General features: G+C 46.5%; 1 protein-coding gene across 1 annotated transcript in view; it reads left to right on the top strand.

Annotated features, from left to right (window-relative positions):
• Positions 1-15,738, top strand: part of LOC121835347 (peroxynitrite isomerase THAP4-like) — a 42,636-nt gene that overhangs the window by 12,866 nt on the left and 14,032 nt on the right. The gene's annotated exons all lie outside the window — the stretch shown is intronic.

The raw sequence follows: 15,738 nt of genomic DNA, 5'->3' as shown, positions 1-15,738 counted from the left end.
AAGTCATAAAAGATCCACGAATATCATTCATTTTTCGCTATGTGGATGACTTTCTTATTTTATGCTCCACTGCAATTGAAGAAGAAAATGGATGCCTCGACTCCATAATGACATACTTCCAAAACAGCTGCATGGGCCTCACTTTCACCCATGAGCTTCCCATCAAAAAAACTATTAGGTTCCTTGACCTGGTGCTGGAGTTTCAAAAAGATCATGTTTGTTGGAGGTACCAGGCGCGCTCAAATAAAGGGTTCCTTCCCTTCGAGTCCCAGCATTCCAAAATCGTCAAACAAGGAATAGTCGCCACGGCCCTTCTGGCCAGCCTCAAAAAGACTTGCCCCCACCAAATACAACAAAGCTTCAATACACAAGTTTCAAGACTTCAGGACGCCGGTTACCCTGAGTCTTTACTGGCCTCCATTTGCGAAAAAATCATTCGCACCATCAAGAAGAAAGACGACCCCACAGCAAAAAAGAAACATGCACGGAAACCTTTTGTGGTGGTCCCATATATACATGGGGTTACCCACAAGTTAAAAAAGATCGCCAGGCGACAAGACGTGCAAGTTGTGTGCTCGGCACCCAACAAAGCGTATTCAATGTGCCGGAAGATCAACCAGTCATCGACCAACCAGATCAGTCAATGTAACACCAGGCACAAGACACAATTCGCCTCGTGCGAAAAAGAGGTTGTTTACAGCATACCACTGACATGTGGGCGCTGCTACATTGGGCAAACGGGACGCTGCATCAACGAGCGTACACGTGAGCACGCAGCCAACCTAAAGAACCTGACAGCGGCGGGGCACCTATCTGCGCATTGCCGAGCATGCAAATGCACGGCGAAGCTCGCGCAAGTTAACATCGTAGCACGCCACAAAAGCCAGCTCGCGCGGGAGATGTTAGAAGCTGCTGCCATAGAAGAAAAAGGAGATGGGTGTGTTAGTGCACCTTCAATCACCTTGTTGCGCACCGAAAAACTATTTCTCCGAGGGGGTCAACATCTTGTAAAATAAAACGTAAAACAAAGGGGAAAAGGGGGGAACAAAGTGAATTATGCAGAAGGAGAGGAAGAGGATGAAGAGGAGGTTTATATACAAAAACAGTTGGTAGTCCAGCGATCGGGTGTCTTTCTTTCTATCTCTACCTTTTCCTTAGTTCAGCTGGTTTTTTTCATAATGAGTAACCAACTAGCTCAGATTACACCAAGTTACAGATCACAGTCAGTAAAATCTCAAGTATCAAAGTGAGGCCAACTCGCTTTGTCACAATATTTGGATCTCGTTCCGATGTAAGGCATCGCACTACTGATGTTGACGAATCACAAAGTCTCGCTCACTCACCGTGACGTGCAAACGAGGAGCAGCTCACCCCATTTCTGAATTGTTAAAGTTGAGAAAATATGTTCAATAAAATAGAAAAAAAGCTAAAGAATGGAAAATACATAGAACATCACGGGACCCGTCCAACACCACGTAACACATATTTTCGTTCGGTCTCGTTTTGACTTCACGTGCTCTTCTAAATACACCATGGTGATGATTGGTGGCGCACCATATACGCCACACACAACACGCCCGACCACCAAGCTGATTTGCACAAAGACGTCACCTAGTTGTCACCCCTTCTCCTGGGTGAAGATGCCGCTCGTCCTACCAACACGAATTAGTAAGAACTTGAAAGATGCATAAACGTCAAGTACAAAGTGCTTGACTCTCGCATTTCTCGTGCTACGTGCGTGTTTTTCGTCTGCTTCACATGGCTGGAAAATTGAAGAAAAAGGAAAAAAAAACGCTGTTAGGTGTAGCCACGTGACTTCCAGCCACTCTCTCTTACTCTTTCTCTACATTTTTTCTTTCTCCCCAGTCCAGTATCGGCTTTGGTCGGTGACGTTTTTTGACTTTATTAAAAATATATGTGACGCTGTAACAAAACATTGATGGTTAGTCTTCTTACACCATTATAAGTTGCCTGGCAAAAAATTAAAAAAATTTTTTAGGGGGGTGCTAGCTGCTTCGCATTAGCTGCACTTGTTGATTTACTTGCACTTTCTTCACCGGTCCAGAAAGGTGTAGGGCAGTGTACTTCCAGTATGTGTATTGAGAATACACCGCCCTACACTTTTCTGCACCGGTGCAGGAGGTGCAAGTAAATTGAACGAGCCTATTATAATAACTCAGTGGCTCTAGCCAGAGCTGTGTACACTCTAGCCGACAACTCATTCAGGGCCGTGGCCCATAGCAGGATTCAGTAGGGATGTCGCAAACCTGCCCAGGTTCAAATTCGACCAATTTGGACTTTTTCAAACTTTTAACGTGAGTTCGCCAAAAAGTTCGACTGAAGTTCACGACACCCTTAGTATTCAGCAGGGGTGTCGTGAACTTTTGTCAAACCTCGATTTTGGCATTGAACCTGAAGGCTTGACTGGTTTGCCGAACCTTCAAACTTTCACTTATGGGCAGTGTTGCCTGGCTTCTACACCAATATTTCAAATTTTGGGAAACAAATATTTTAGAAAGTAGTTTACTTTATATTTTATAAAATGGTTACCAGTGTTTACACCATATAAAAGCGGAAAAATGTGCATTTTTAATGCTTTTGTTAGTTAGTAACGTGAACCAGTAATGTCAAGACACCCAACAAATATATTGCACTTCTCCTCCGCCAGGTAGAGTCAACTGGTCTTTTTCTTTTTTTGCGCATGCGCACAAAAGTTGAACTTTAGTCGAACCCTTGTCGAACATCACATTAAAAGTTTGAAAAAGTTAAACTTGGCGAACTCAAACCTGGCCAGGTTTGCGATGTCCCTAGTAGTCAGTATCCAGTAGCACCAAAACACTTTTGCATCAGGGCGGTCGCTCCCAAAGGAAAGTCGTAAGTAAGTAAGTCAGGTGAACCAAGACCCTTTTAGATCAGGGTGGGTACTCTGAAAGAGCACCTCTGATTCTGTAATAAAATAAAAGATTCACTTCTGAAGTCCACGGCCGTCGAGAGGTTCCGTACTGCGGCAAATTCTCTCCCACATCACCAGGCAGCACTCCGTGTCTTCCATTTCCTTCCGTGCGCCGTCGTCGTCTGCGTCAGTGAGTCCCAGGGCACGTTCCAAGCCGCAGCTTGGCAGTTTCTCCTGCTGTGTTCGAGACGTTTGCATTGACTGACGACATGCTCAATTGTCTCTTCTGCTTGTCCGCAAAGTCGACAGGTTGGGTCTTCCCCGTACAGCTCGCACCTCCGGGTCTGGGTAGAAATGCAGCCCGTTCGTGCCTGAAAAAGCACGGCACTGGCTCTATCCCCTCTGTAGCAAAGGTATGGGGCTGGCTCACTCTTGTGCTTTCGGTAGAGCTCGAGGCTCTGTTTCCTCTGGGTTGCCCTCTGCCACTGCTGGGTTCCGGCCCGTGTCACCTCTTTGCGAATCGTTTTGGCCCATTCTTTTTCCGTGGTCGCCTGTTGCCTTGCCGTACCCCCACTGCATTTGGAATCTATGGCTTTTAAATTCTTTATCCAATTTGTCCTCGTTCTGTTGTATCTAATGTGATAATACATCCTTCGTGCGTGGCTCTCTGGCAGAAGGAATTTTAGTCTTCCCACGTAGTGTAGTTTGGACCGGGCCTCTCTGGTTGGGTACATAGACTAGCCCATCTCACTTGTCACTGCTGCATTAGACATGCAGCTGCTTCCCCCCAGCAGCCACCTGCCCAGCTCATACCGGTGTCGGTCCAAGCCTTTGATGCCGGCCGCGCTGTTGTGAGCGTGTTGTTAGCGTAGGTAATGACCGGGACAGCGAGTGTTTTCCACAGAATTCTGCTCACCGAATACTTGTCTTGTACTAGTGTCTGGCAAGGTGCCACACTTTCCCTTTCTTCTTCTTGTTATGAGGTCCAGAGGAGGAAAGGGAAAGCCGGGAGAGATGTCTTTCCCCTTCAATTGGTTTGATTTTGCAACTATGTTTCTTTCATGTTGGGCCAGGTAGTCCTTATCACATGTTATCATTGCACCAAGGTACTTGTAGCTTGTTTTTTTTTTTACTACCTGGTTTTGCAGATAAAAGTCCTGGTCACCCTCTGTATTAAAGCTCATCCACTGTGTGTTTTTGCGACCTTACATTTAAAGTTGTCCCTCGATACCTCCTTCGGTACAGATGCTCATCAGGTGTTGCATATCTGCTGCCGTCTATGCTATGAGCACCACATTGTCTGCAAAGGCCAGGCATGGGATGAGTGTGTACTCTTCATCGCCATCCTTGGTGATCGTGCTGAGACGCAGCCTGGCTCCGTCCTTCAGTCGCCTGAGGAGGTCGTTGATGTACACATTAAACAATGTTGGTGATGGCGGCATCCCTGTCTCAGCCCAATAGTGATGAGTACTGGCCTTGATTGGTATTCTCCTATTGTGTAGCAGGCCTCGCATTCCCTGTATAGGCTCTTCAAGAGTTGTACGCTGTTCTCCTCAAACCCACTTTTCCTCATTTTTGTCCACAGAGTTTGAAGTGGTACTGCGTCACAGGCTTTTTCCATATCCAAAAATGCCAGGTACAACTTGGGGCTCTGTATGTTTTTCAGTTCTATTGCTTGAGTCAAAGTGAATAGGTTTTCGCTTGTTCTTCCGTTTTGCCGGTATCACACTCTAAGTTTGTACATAAATTTTTTTTTCCACACATATTTTGCAGCTTAATTATACTGGTGAACAAGTTGCAGACGTTACTTATTAGTGACATCGGTCTGTAGGCTCTCAGGTCTTTTCGGTCCGTTTGTTTCCTTTTGTATATTAGCTTCACTTTGGCTTGTTTCCAGCACTCAGGAATTTCCTTCGTGCCCACCGCTGCCCTGCACCTCTTTTTTAGTGCCTTGATGAACTCGTTGGGGATAATGTGTCTGTTGCTTTTCGGTTTTCAGCCTTTTGATTTGCTTCTTCATTTCCATTCTAGTTATGGGGTCCATTATAGAGTGCTCTTCTCCTTTTTTGCTTTCAATGGTTTTTGTTCAGCTGTTAGCATCCTATGGAGTTCTCTTCAGATCTTATTGTTCTTGTTGTGTAAAACATCCAGTCAGCCAGGCTAGGTGGCGCAAGCTACCGCCCGTTAGAAAGGGTACCGGGTACTGCCACTAATCCAGCCGCTCCCGTTGAGCCGAACTCGAACTGCACGAGCTCGATTCGCCAGTAACCACGGAATATTGTCCCGTCTGAAGCGGACAGCCGACAGAACTAAGGCTATGGCTAAAGGAAATAAACAGATGAAGCTGAAGAAACGACGTGCCGAGTACGACCGTGCGCGACTTGCCAGAGAGACGCCCGAGAAGAGGGAGCGACGTCTGGCAAGGGGACGGGCGGCACAGCGAGCGCTGTCTGCTACGCCGGAAGGTCGTATGAAGTTACGAGAAATACGCATGAGACATTACTACAAGAAGCACGGCCGTCCATATGGTTCAAGAAAAGCCACTGCATACTCGGAAATGAGCGGTCCCAAGATGTGCACAGTCCTTTTCGGTAAGCGGCTGCTTCGTTCCCACTAGAAACTCACCCGTGTAGAATCGAGACGGCGTTCGCGCGGCGAATGGCAGCGGTCCTAAGCTTTCTCCTCTGCGGGTGTCACTTATGGGTTGGGAAGCGACGAAGGCGGGTGCCAGTGCCCCTTGCCCGTCTGGTCTTGCAGTTCACTACGGCGCATTTCCTGGCGCTCGCGATCTAAAAGCTCGTGTACCATCACAACAACACGGAAGAGGAATCATCATGTAAATATCCAAATAGAGTTTAACTAGTCACCGGGTCTTGAGAGAGTAGCACGCACCATTGCCTTCCCCCGGTATTGATGTCCCTGCCTGCTAGCCGGGCACAAACGGACGACCAAAGCCCAACAAGGCGATTGGCTAACCAGTCTGTTGCCATAGCAATCGCCATTTTGGCCCTTTCAGATCTAAACCAAAACCAAATTTGACGTTCGTGCTTATACAGTGAAGGGTTGCGCTATCGTGAGGTGCGGCAACACTGGTTTACACTGTAAATGAGAAATTTAACCAGCACAGTATGACTGCTAGCCTGGGGTCTTTACCATGCATCACACATTTATTGATATTGGTAATTATTGCACTTTGGGTGGGTAGGGACGTGCAGGGTGTGGTGGTGCTGCAAAAAGGCTGGCGCCCATGCATTAGGTATGCCTGCGACATGTCAACACGCGTGACCAGACGGCAGTACGATGTTCATCTAGATCGAAACGGGCAGGGGTGGGGGGATTGGACCCAAGATCCGTCGGTTCTGCAGCGCGAGCTTTTGCTTTATGTGCTCCGAGCTGCAGTGTGCTAACACACACGGCTACCAACTTCCTGTATTTCAAATCTTCAAAGCTTCGAAAGGGTAGTTCAGAACTAGTTGCAACAAGATTGCCCTGGAGCATCGTCCTTGCTGAAAGCGTTCCTTGCCAATAATTGTATGCTATCAACTTATCAATCATGCTTATCTCCACAGATTTCTTACAATGATGTACTGTCCTTGCGCATTCAAAGACAAATTATTTTTCAATGCTGCAAAGCACTGACACCGCATGTCTGCATGTTACCCCCACTACCCGGAGATCATCAAATTCTATATAAAAGAAAATTAAAATAAACATCGCCACTTTGTTGTTTGGCAGCAATTGTAAACGACCCTCGGAAAGTTCCCACTGGGTGCTGGAAGAACCATTCGGACCTTAAAGGGAAGCTACGGAGCTTCTTGGAAAAAATGAGTTAGAAGTGAATTCTAGTGTATTTTTACCCCGTGAACCCGAATACCCAAATCATTTGCTGCGTAAGTATTGTTAAACGCGAGAAAAACGCGAAAGACAGTCGCTGTCCGTGACGTCATCGACGGCTCTTTTGGCTGCCCAAGGCTAGGGGGGCGGGGCTTCAGCCCTATTTTGAAATTGCTCTTGTGGCTCTCCGGCGCGTCGCATTGAAATATAATTTTGATATCTGTTATTCTAAAGGCCAAATGAACGCAATTCAAGCGTTTTTTCTCAAATGTAGAAGTGCCCCATCTTCCCTTTAACCTAAGATAAGCAGAAGAGGCTTCGTCCACACTGGAGGAAGGAGCAGAACTATAGCCCCTCTCTAACAAAATACTCGCAAGTGGTATAAAGTAATAAAATTGAGAGCTGGGCTAGTCAGTGAAAGTCAAACATAATGTAAATGCAAAAGCGCAAAACAAAAGGAAGACTAAAGAGAGGAACAAACAACACAGAGAGCTGTAAAAATATGTCTTGTGTTGTTCATTCGTTTCCCTAGTCTTCGTTGTTGTGCGCTGTTACAACTTACACCTACGTCATGTTTGCTATTTCCAAGCAAATGCTTGTGGTTATAGAAGTACGCGTTTCTCGCTGTCCGATTCTGTGATACTAGAAAAATTGTGCATTTATATAGTAGCGCCATTTTTCTCCAGGGTTTGGAGGCTGAGCTTTTCCAACAGACTTGACTTGACTTGATCATTTGGTCATCACCATCCAATCCATAGCCAACTCAGCCAGCCCGTCGTGCATGTGCATAACAGTCAAATTTTCTCAAACTTTCCAATAAAAATTAGAAAAGGTTGAACCTGGTCGAACTCGAACCTCAACCAGTTCGCGACATCCCTAGTTGCAGCCCACATATGCCATTGAGCCTTGTTGGAAAACATAGTACAACACTTCACGCTCTCAATTTTTGCTCAGTACGTCCTCTCCAATATCCTCTTCGCCTTTCACTGCCTTGGTCGTGTTATCCCCCCCCCCCCCCCCCCTCCCCCCCCCCTCGCCGTTTATGAGGCGATAGGATAAGGGGGTAAAGATGATTATCTTTCATACAGAAAACCAAGGTCATACGTCGGTGGTGGAGTTTGGAACTACATACCAACAAATACTTAAAGTACAAATGACATAGTCACATTGCAACAGATTCACTGTACACAAAGGAGGATGCAAATCGATTTGTCAAGCCTTATATACTAGTGTTATGACAAAAACTCGGATGGCAACTCTGTCAAATGGCCTTGAGAAAAACTAATATTTTTATTATTCGGTTGATATCGGTTACCGGTAAATAATTTACGGTTACAATTAAGGTTCTCAGAAATTTTAAATAACGGTTTAGTTCCGGTTCCTGAACATTTTCTGTTCCTAAACGGTTTTGGTCGAGTCCCTGCCTTCAACAGCTTGCCCTGTTATGAATTGACTTATCCAATGTTATACGAAAGCTTGTTTCACGTGTTAAAAAAAAAAGTATGTCAATCGGACAGATGAGCAGCCAAAAAATGTCTTTGTCCACAGACCCTGAACAGTTCACAGCAGTGGCAGTTGGGGACCCCCTATGTGTTCAGTGTATATTACATGTGCTTTGTTTGTGTGTGCGTGCATGTTATGAACTTATGATGATTTAATATCTGATGGGCTTTGTGCGACGGCTGTTGGTCTCGCCAAGGAAAGCTTGGGTTTCTCTAGTACGTGCCTGTGGCCACTTCACACATTTGTGGGTAGTCACTCGAGTTCACTTCACGACTTCCAAACAATTTGTCAACTCGTTTCTCGGTGCTAATTTCTCGGCATTGTGTCTCTTTGAGACAATGCCGAGAAGAGCTTTGCAGAGAAGTATTTGCTAAGCTTATTGCAACTGTAGCAGACCACTGAATTTTATTGTGAATGGCCCAAGATATCACTCGCGATTATCAGCAGCAGCCGAAAAATATTTGTAAGTCGTCTGCTACGTCAAAAAATAGAGCACGACCGCAAAACATAGTCATCATCATCATCATTAAATTCGTAATTTTGATTACACTAAACCGTTTGCTTACACGTTAGGAATGCTAACTGTTCTCCATGGAACAAATTAGTCACGAAAACGATATATTTCATACCAGAACCAATTAAAGTTATGTTTAATTATCATCATCACCACCACAGGCGGGTCACGTGAATCTACCGCGTCCACGATTGGCTGCTGCCACTGCTGCCCCTTGAAATCACAGTTTATCAGATACAGTTTGCCCACTGTAGAATAAGCCTGTGGTAATCGCAAACCACGTGATCGAGGGCCTTGTGTGAATAAAAGTACATTGTAGAACTAAACTCATTACATATTACTCACACAATATTAATTATATTGATAACCTAATAATTCAAAAAGAGCGAAAGTTCCTTAAACAATTATTTAAACTCGTAAAAGCGCCCTCTCACCACGGATGGGGTAACTAACCACATTTTATGCTTCGTTTTTATTGTTTTGCTTTTCAAGATGGCGGCCCCCATGGCATTTCTTTGTACCCGGTTCTCGCGTCCGCTTGCGTTGCGCTTTCGCTTTATTGTGACGTGCGCACCACTGGACGACAATCACAGGTAATTTATTCACACAAGAGTTATTTCAAGCAGGCAAATGTTTATTTTCGCTCTACATAGTACAATTTATAAAACGTTACAAACAGCACATGCAATGATGCGGTTGCTGACGGGTATTATCGAACATACACGGTAGTACAAACAGTTTGAATGTTAGCCTTCAAGCTATGTGCATAAACAATGATAAACCTAAGATCAACAAATATAGTCTAAACACGTAGAAGTAAAGTCGCGGTAAAGGTATTTCAAAACAGCTATTCATAAATCATGCAAAAAAAAAAAAAACTGCACAGACGCGACAGTTTTACATAACGAGTGCGATTACAAACCAGTTGCTTTAACAGTAACTACAGGCTAATGTGGTAAAGAATAAAGCTGTGCTTGGAGGTGCATTTGACCTGCCTGTCCTTTCCCCCCCAAGATGAATGTTCAACACACCTGGGGGGTATGTTCGACGACAAATGTTTCGTTTCTGCTAAAAAGAAACGGAAGTGATGGAAGTGAAGATATTGCGTCTGATTGGTTAGAGGCTCAAATGATGAAAGTTCCCGCTTTCTTCATTTGAGCCTCTAACTAATCAGACGCGATATCGTCACTTCCATCACTTCCCTTTCTTCTTAGGAGAAACAAGACATTTGTCGAACATTGCCCCCCTGGTCAGTTTTCTACGAGATATGTTGGATCTAGCCAGTCAATTTTTTCAGCACAATGTTAAGCTGTTAGGTTATATGACAGCGCGCCTTTACAACTCTCCATCTCCTGATCTGCCTAACGGGGCTACTGGCCCTTCGACAAAAATATCACCTATCATCGACAAACCGTAAGCACCTAGAATGCCACTTTCTGACTGCAGCATCACTATTGAACATTGTAATCCATGGAAGCAACCTCCTGGCTCAGCATTCTTCACTCATTGCCCTCGCCAACCTCACCTAATCTCGTTATTGCTGATCACTGGTGAAGCACACCCGCCAGCAATATGAAAGTGAACACTTTACCTGGATTCTTGCCCGTTTTACGGCTTTCTAAAGCTATATTAACTCTCAACGTCTCAAATAGTATGTGGCTTGGGGTATAAACTTTGCGTTCTAGCCCTCTTCTGGAACAGAGCTTGTTCCAAAACTTGCAGGAGCGTCAAAAACAAGAAGAGGGCTGTTCACCTTCATATCGCTCACGGGTGTACCTTCAAACTCCGGCTCACGTCCCACCTGCCCCTGCTGTTTCCTGTCTGTCGACAATGTCGCCACTCTCCAATGCGACATTTATGATTTGTGGTTCCACCAGAAATGTGAAGATGTATCTCTCGCTTTGTATAGATGCCTCTCCTCATTATCAACCGAGTGGCTCTGTGCGGCGTGCCAGCTCCCACCCCTGGCCGATGACCTCTTTCCATCCTCTAAGCAGCACGGAGCCCCTGTGTACCCCACCATCATCGCCAACTCTACCAAGAAGTTCTGCGACCCGCCTCCGGCGAGCGACATCGGCAGCATTCACCGTTCGCATGACCACTCCGCGTTTGGCATAGTTGTTGTGTGAAAAGTGCGCGATCGGAGTCTACAGACTCCAATCCCATTTGGTTTTCCAACATTTGCTTCCTAAAAAACAACCTTCCTGACTTTAAAGCGCTGAAGTAATCTTTCCCGAATACAATATTCGCTGTGTGCGAGACATGGCTGGACGCCTGTTTTTGGTGGGCAATTAATGGGGAATTGATCAATCTCGCACAATTCTCTTTATTCCAGCAAAACTGTCCCTCCTTGGGGCGAAGGAGTCCGTCCTCGCCATGTCATAACACCTGCCCTGCCAACGTCTCGACCACCTCACCCCTTCGGGTCTAGAAGCCATCTTTGTCGAGGCATTTTGTAAACATGGAAAGCTTCTTCTGGTGTCTACCTACTGCCCACCCTCCCTCCGTGAACAATCGTACGCCCTCCTCCAAAAGAGCATACAGCGCGTCGACCCCAGCAAGTTCTCTGCACTGTTCATCTGATCCACTTGATGACATGCTGTAAGACGTATTGGAAACTGCTGGCCTCACCCAACTTCATGACGCCTCATTCTACATTTCTCAAAACAGCAACGCTACATTCCTCGACCTCGTCTGCACCAATAATCCCACCTTATCCTACCGCTGCACAGTGAAATCCAGCCTACCAGGCAGTGATCGCAGTGCTCTCCTCACCAATATCCATTGCCCTAAGCAAGGTCATCAAGCCAAGAAGTTCCAGTAGTTCTAAAAAACCGATTTCCCTCATCTCAATCGGCTCATCCACCTCGCTCCCTGGTTCATCGTGTTTGATCACCCATCGGCTGACGAGGCCGACGACCTCTCACTCAACATATCAGCAATTCAGCACAAATGTGTTCACCCTAAGGATCAACAGGAGGCACGGCAGCCTTCCATAGATGACAAAGGAGATTGCAGTCTTAATCAGACGTAAACACTGACTATTCAAAAAAGTGCCCCTAAATCCCACTCATCTTTACCAAGCCCACCAGGCACGTACCGAAGTCAAGCATCTCATTCATATCTCCCATAACGATTACCTACCAACTAAGAGCAAAAGCAACCTGCCAGCCCAAACTCTTGGGCATGTTTTCACTATAAAAAAAAAGTTCCACGCGCCGGTCTTCACACATCGCGGCAGGCCCTATTCTAATCTTGACGACATAGCACAGCTCTTCTCTTACCACATTTCTCGGGCTGTAGCATTACTTGACCCTACCGCACCTAACCTTTGTCCCACCCAACCCACAACTCAGCCAATCAAGGCCACACCAGCAATCGCACTCTCTTCCATAGTCATTCTTCAAAGTGAAACCTACGAAGCCCTCGCCTGTGACAACTCCTCTCAACGCCCTGGATCAGACAGCCTCCACCCTGCATTGCTTAAATCCTGTGCTGGCTGTATCTCCCCCGTCCTCACTCGCCTCAACGATTTTCTCTCCCACAGCTCTGTTCCTAAATCCTGGAAAGTTGAGTCAGTAACGCCTCTCAAAAAGGGACACGGTGCTCCCTCAAGTCTAACATCCACTTGTGACGGAGTGTATTACCGACTCATTCAGTGCTGTGCGTGCGGGCACGTGTGTGTGTGTGTGTCCCACCGTGGCGTTCGCGCCAGATTACAAAGAATCCTCGCCTTGCGGCCAGGGGAAGAAAAGGTCGGTTTAGCCATCGCAAGCCTTCGGACGGAGAACGTTGTAGCAGTTGTCTGTGTCGCGAACTAGTCCTGGGTACTGTCTCTCCGCAACGTCGGGGCCCGATGTTGAGGAGAGACAGTACCCAGGACTAGTTCCGGCACATATAACTTTATCTAAACTCGGCTTGAGTTCGCGACACAGACAACTGCTACGACGTTTTCCGTCCGAAGGCTTGCGATGGCTAAACCAAACAATGGAGCCCCCGCCAATATGGTTTCCGCCCGGCAGGAGCTGCGAATCGGCCCTTGCAGCTTTCACTTATGCACTCAGCACCAGCCTCGACAACCAAACTCCGTGCAAGATCGTCCAGTTAGACTTCAGAAAGGCTTTTAACAGCGCAGACCACAGCTTGTTTCTATCCAAACTCCAACAGATGGGAATCTCCGGCATGAAGAATTAAAAATTTACTTTTTCACACTACCTTATTCTGCAAGGGCTCTTTTCGTGATTTAGCACAAACTGGAAACGCTATTAACAGGTAGGGTGTCCACTGAGCTAGGTTATGTGTGCCATTGCGTGTCAAAGGGGCTTTGAGAAAACTAATTGAAGAACACTTTGTCCAAGCTCAAGAGAAAAAATCTTGTTCTTGACCACTGGCTAACACAACATGATGGGAGCAACCGGTTATTGTTTTCTTCCGGTGACTTCAGAACGAGGTCTACGGGCACGACAACCACCTGTGGTTGTCGTGCTGATCCCTAAGACAGATCGTGATGAGGAAGAGCTAGAGATAAAATTTAAAAGCGCTAACAAAGACGAAGACAAAAAGGAAGGCGAACAGGACGAGCGCTTACTCTCAACTGAACATTTAGCGCTTTTAAATTTTATATCATGAACCAACTCGCCCGCTTTGCCACTTTAGTAAGAGCTAGAGCCCTCCCAGTCACTGTTTTTTCCCAGATATGCAGAACTACCTTTAGTGCACTTACCCAACCATATACACAGTTTGTCATATGACGAGTTGCAGATTATTGTCAAGTGACCACTTGTGGCTGCGACATTCATAATTGCATAAGAGATCATAGAATAGATGCCAGAACCCTCATGAGGAATGTTATGCTGCAATGTCAATTTCGGTGGCCCTATTACAGCTATAATCTGTTTCAGCCTAATTTTACAAAGAAAAGCACTGCCGCCCTTTGGAGCTAATCAGAGCAAAGAAGCAAGTTTTGTGAGAGCTCTCCGTAGGAGGTGTATACTCCCACAATATGTTGTCCCGTCCCTCAGCCAAATGTTCCGGTTGTCTCGTTGGTGCCGTAGCTTTGGTAATGCCCTGTAAGCTGCAGAAGGATGAGTCAACCTAGTTCCAGTAACAGTTCACCTCACGTACGAATATGACCAGAAAATGCTCATGCCACCCAAGGATGAGGGTCGACAAATTTCCCAGCGTACGGTCTCCGATTTTCTTCTTGTGGCCCAGATGATGAGCTGCCTCTTGAGTTTCCTCACTTCATCCCCCTGGTTACTGATGGTCCTTGTCTCTGGTGTCCGGCCCTTGCAGCTTGCCTCCACACGTTTGTCGCCCTCGTGGTATTCTCTGTGATTCTCCGAGGAACCATCGTACTGGAACAAGAAAGTAACAGTATACAGTGAATGGACGAAGCGAGACACACCTTATAATCAGGGGCAGATCCAGAACTCCGTTTGGGGGGGGGGGGGGGGGGGGGGGGGCAGAAAGTTTGTAAGGATGCTATTCTCCCCTTCTTTCGTGTGCACCGGGGGGTCCAGCCATGTCAAATTGCCCTCCGAGATGGGGGGAGGGGGGGGGTCGACTTTGTTTGTGTGTGTGTGGGGGGGGGCGCCCCCGTCGCCCCCCCTTGGATCTGTCCCTGCTTATACTTCTAAATTAGATAAGTACTGTGGGTCTTACTGTATGACGTGCCAAGCGGAGATAAATAATGTCTGGAGCTTGACGGGGGGAGGAGGGGTCTCGACGCATGCTGGACGACAGGTGCCAGATGCTGCCATACCCACAGGGTATCCTGAGGAGAGAGAGAAGACAGGTGTGAGTCCAGGAAATTGGCATGTTTGAGCAACACTTTTTTTGGAGGTGCCTTCCCGTTAATTTCCTTCAAGGGACATCCATCCGACTAGTTAATTCAGAATTATGTTCAATGTACCCAGTCAACTTGCTTAGCCAAATGCAAATATATAACAAGTGGTAAATTCACTTTTTATAATGTTGCGTGTTTTTTTGTTTTGTTTTTTATATCTTATGCTATGATGCCAACTTCTCTTTTATGATTTTACACATTAGCAAATCCGAGGTTCGGTCCTGATCCGCGTCATTTGCTACTATATCTATATTTTTCCAGTAAAGTGGCGTGAAAGTTTCGATACGTGGAGGTTGCGCGTGAACGAGCAATTCATTACGTTCGACCGTTTTACAAGTCACGTCCGACGTACATACGACTAAGAAATTAATCGAGTCACATACACTTCGTTGGAGAAAAGACGATCGTGCCATGGCCTGACGCGAAGGACAGCACGAGCACTTCAAAATGTTTGCACTCACCAGCAACGAACTTGAAGCGGAATCCCGGAATCTCGAACGGCGAAGTGAGTCCCCGGCAGAACAGCAACACCGACAACGCGACCGGCGACACGGCTTCGGTTAGGGCAACGAACTTTTTGAAGCTAACGGTAACTGCTCGATTTTTTCTTTCCATGTTGGTTTATGATTATTACCTAGCTTATTATGTTTTCTAAAAATAATAACATTAACGCACTCAATTTAGTTAATTGCGATTCTTTTTGACCCCGTTTTTTTGTTTGTTTTTGTTTGACAACTTCAGTTGTCGCCATCCGGCTTGAGGAGCGCTGTGTATGCGCGATTACCGGAAGTGGCCTTGAGTGGGACCACTGGTTATGATTCCACTGTGCTTGAAATGTCTCCGACTTGTAGGAGCGAGTTGCTCGCCCAGCTGGGTTCGAACTCGCCTAGAACGAACCCCGTCTGAAGCGGGCAGCCGACAGGCATGAAGCTATGGCTAAACGGAAGCAGAAGAAGCGACCTGCCGAGTACGACCGTGCGCGACGTGCCAGAGAGACGCCGGAGGAGAGGGACAGGCGTTTGACTAGGGATAGAATAGCTCAGCGGGCCCGTTCTGCTACCGCGGAGGGTCGTATGAAGAGAAGAGAAGCCTGCAAACGATCGTACTACAAGAAGCAGGGCCGTCAATACGCCCAGAACGCCACTG

Source organism: Ixodes scapularis, unplaced genomic scaffold, assembly GCF_016920785.2.
Source record: "Ixodes scapularis isolate PalLabHiFi unplaced genomic scaffold, ASM1692078v2 PGA_scaffold12__126_contigs__length_90152505, whole genome shotgun sequence".
NCBI classification, from domain to species: domain Eukaryota; kingdom Metazoa; phylum Arthropoda; class Arachnida; order Ixodida; family Ixodidae; genus Ixodes; species Ixodes scapularis.
The sequence above is the reverse complement of the archived record's forward strand: the minus strand, read 5'-3'. Positions and strand labels throughout refer to the sequence as shown.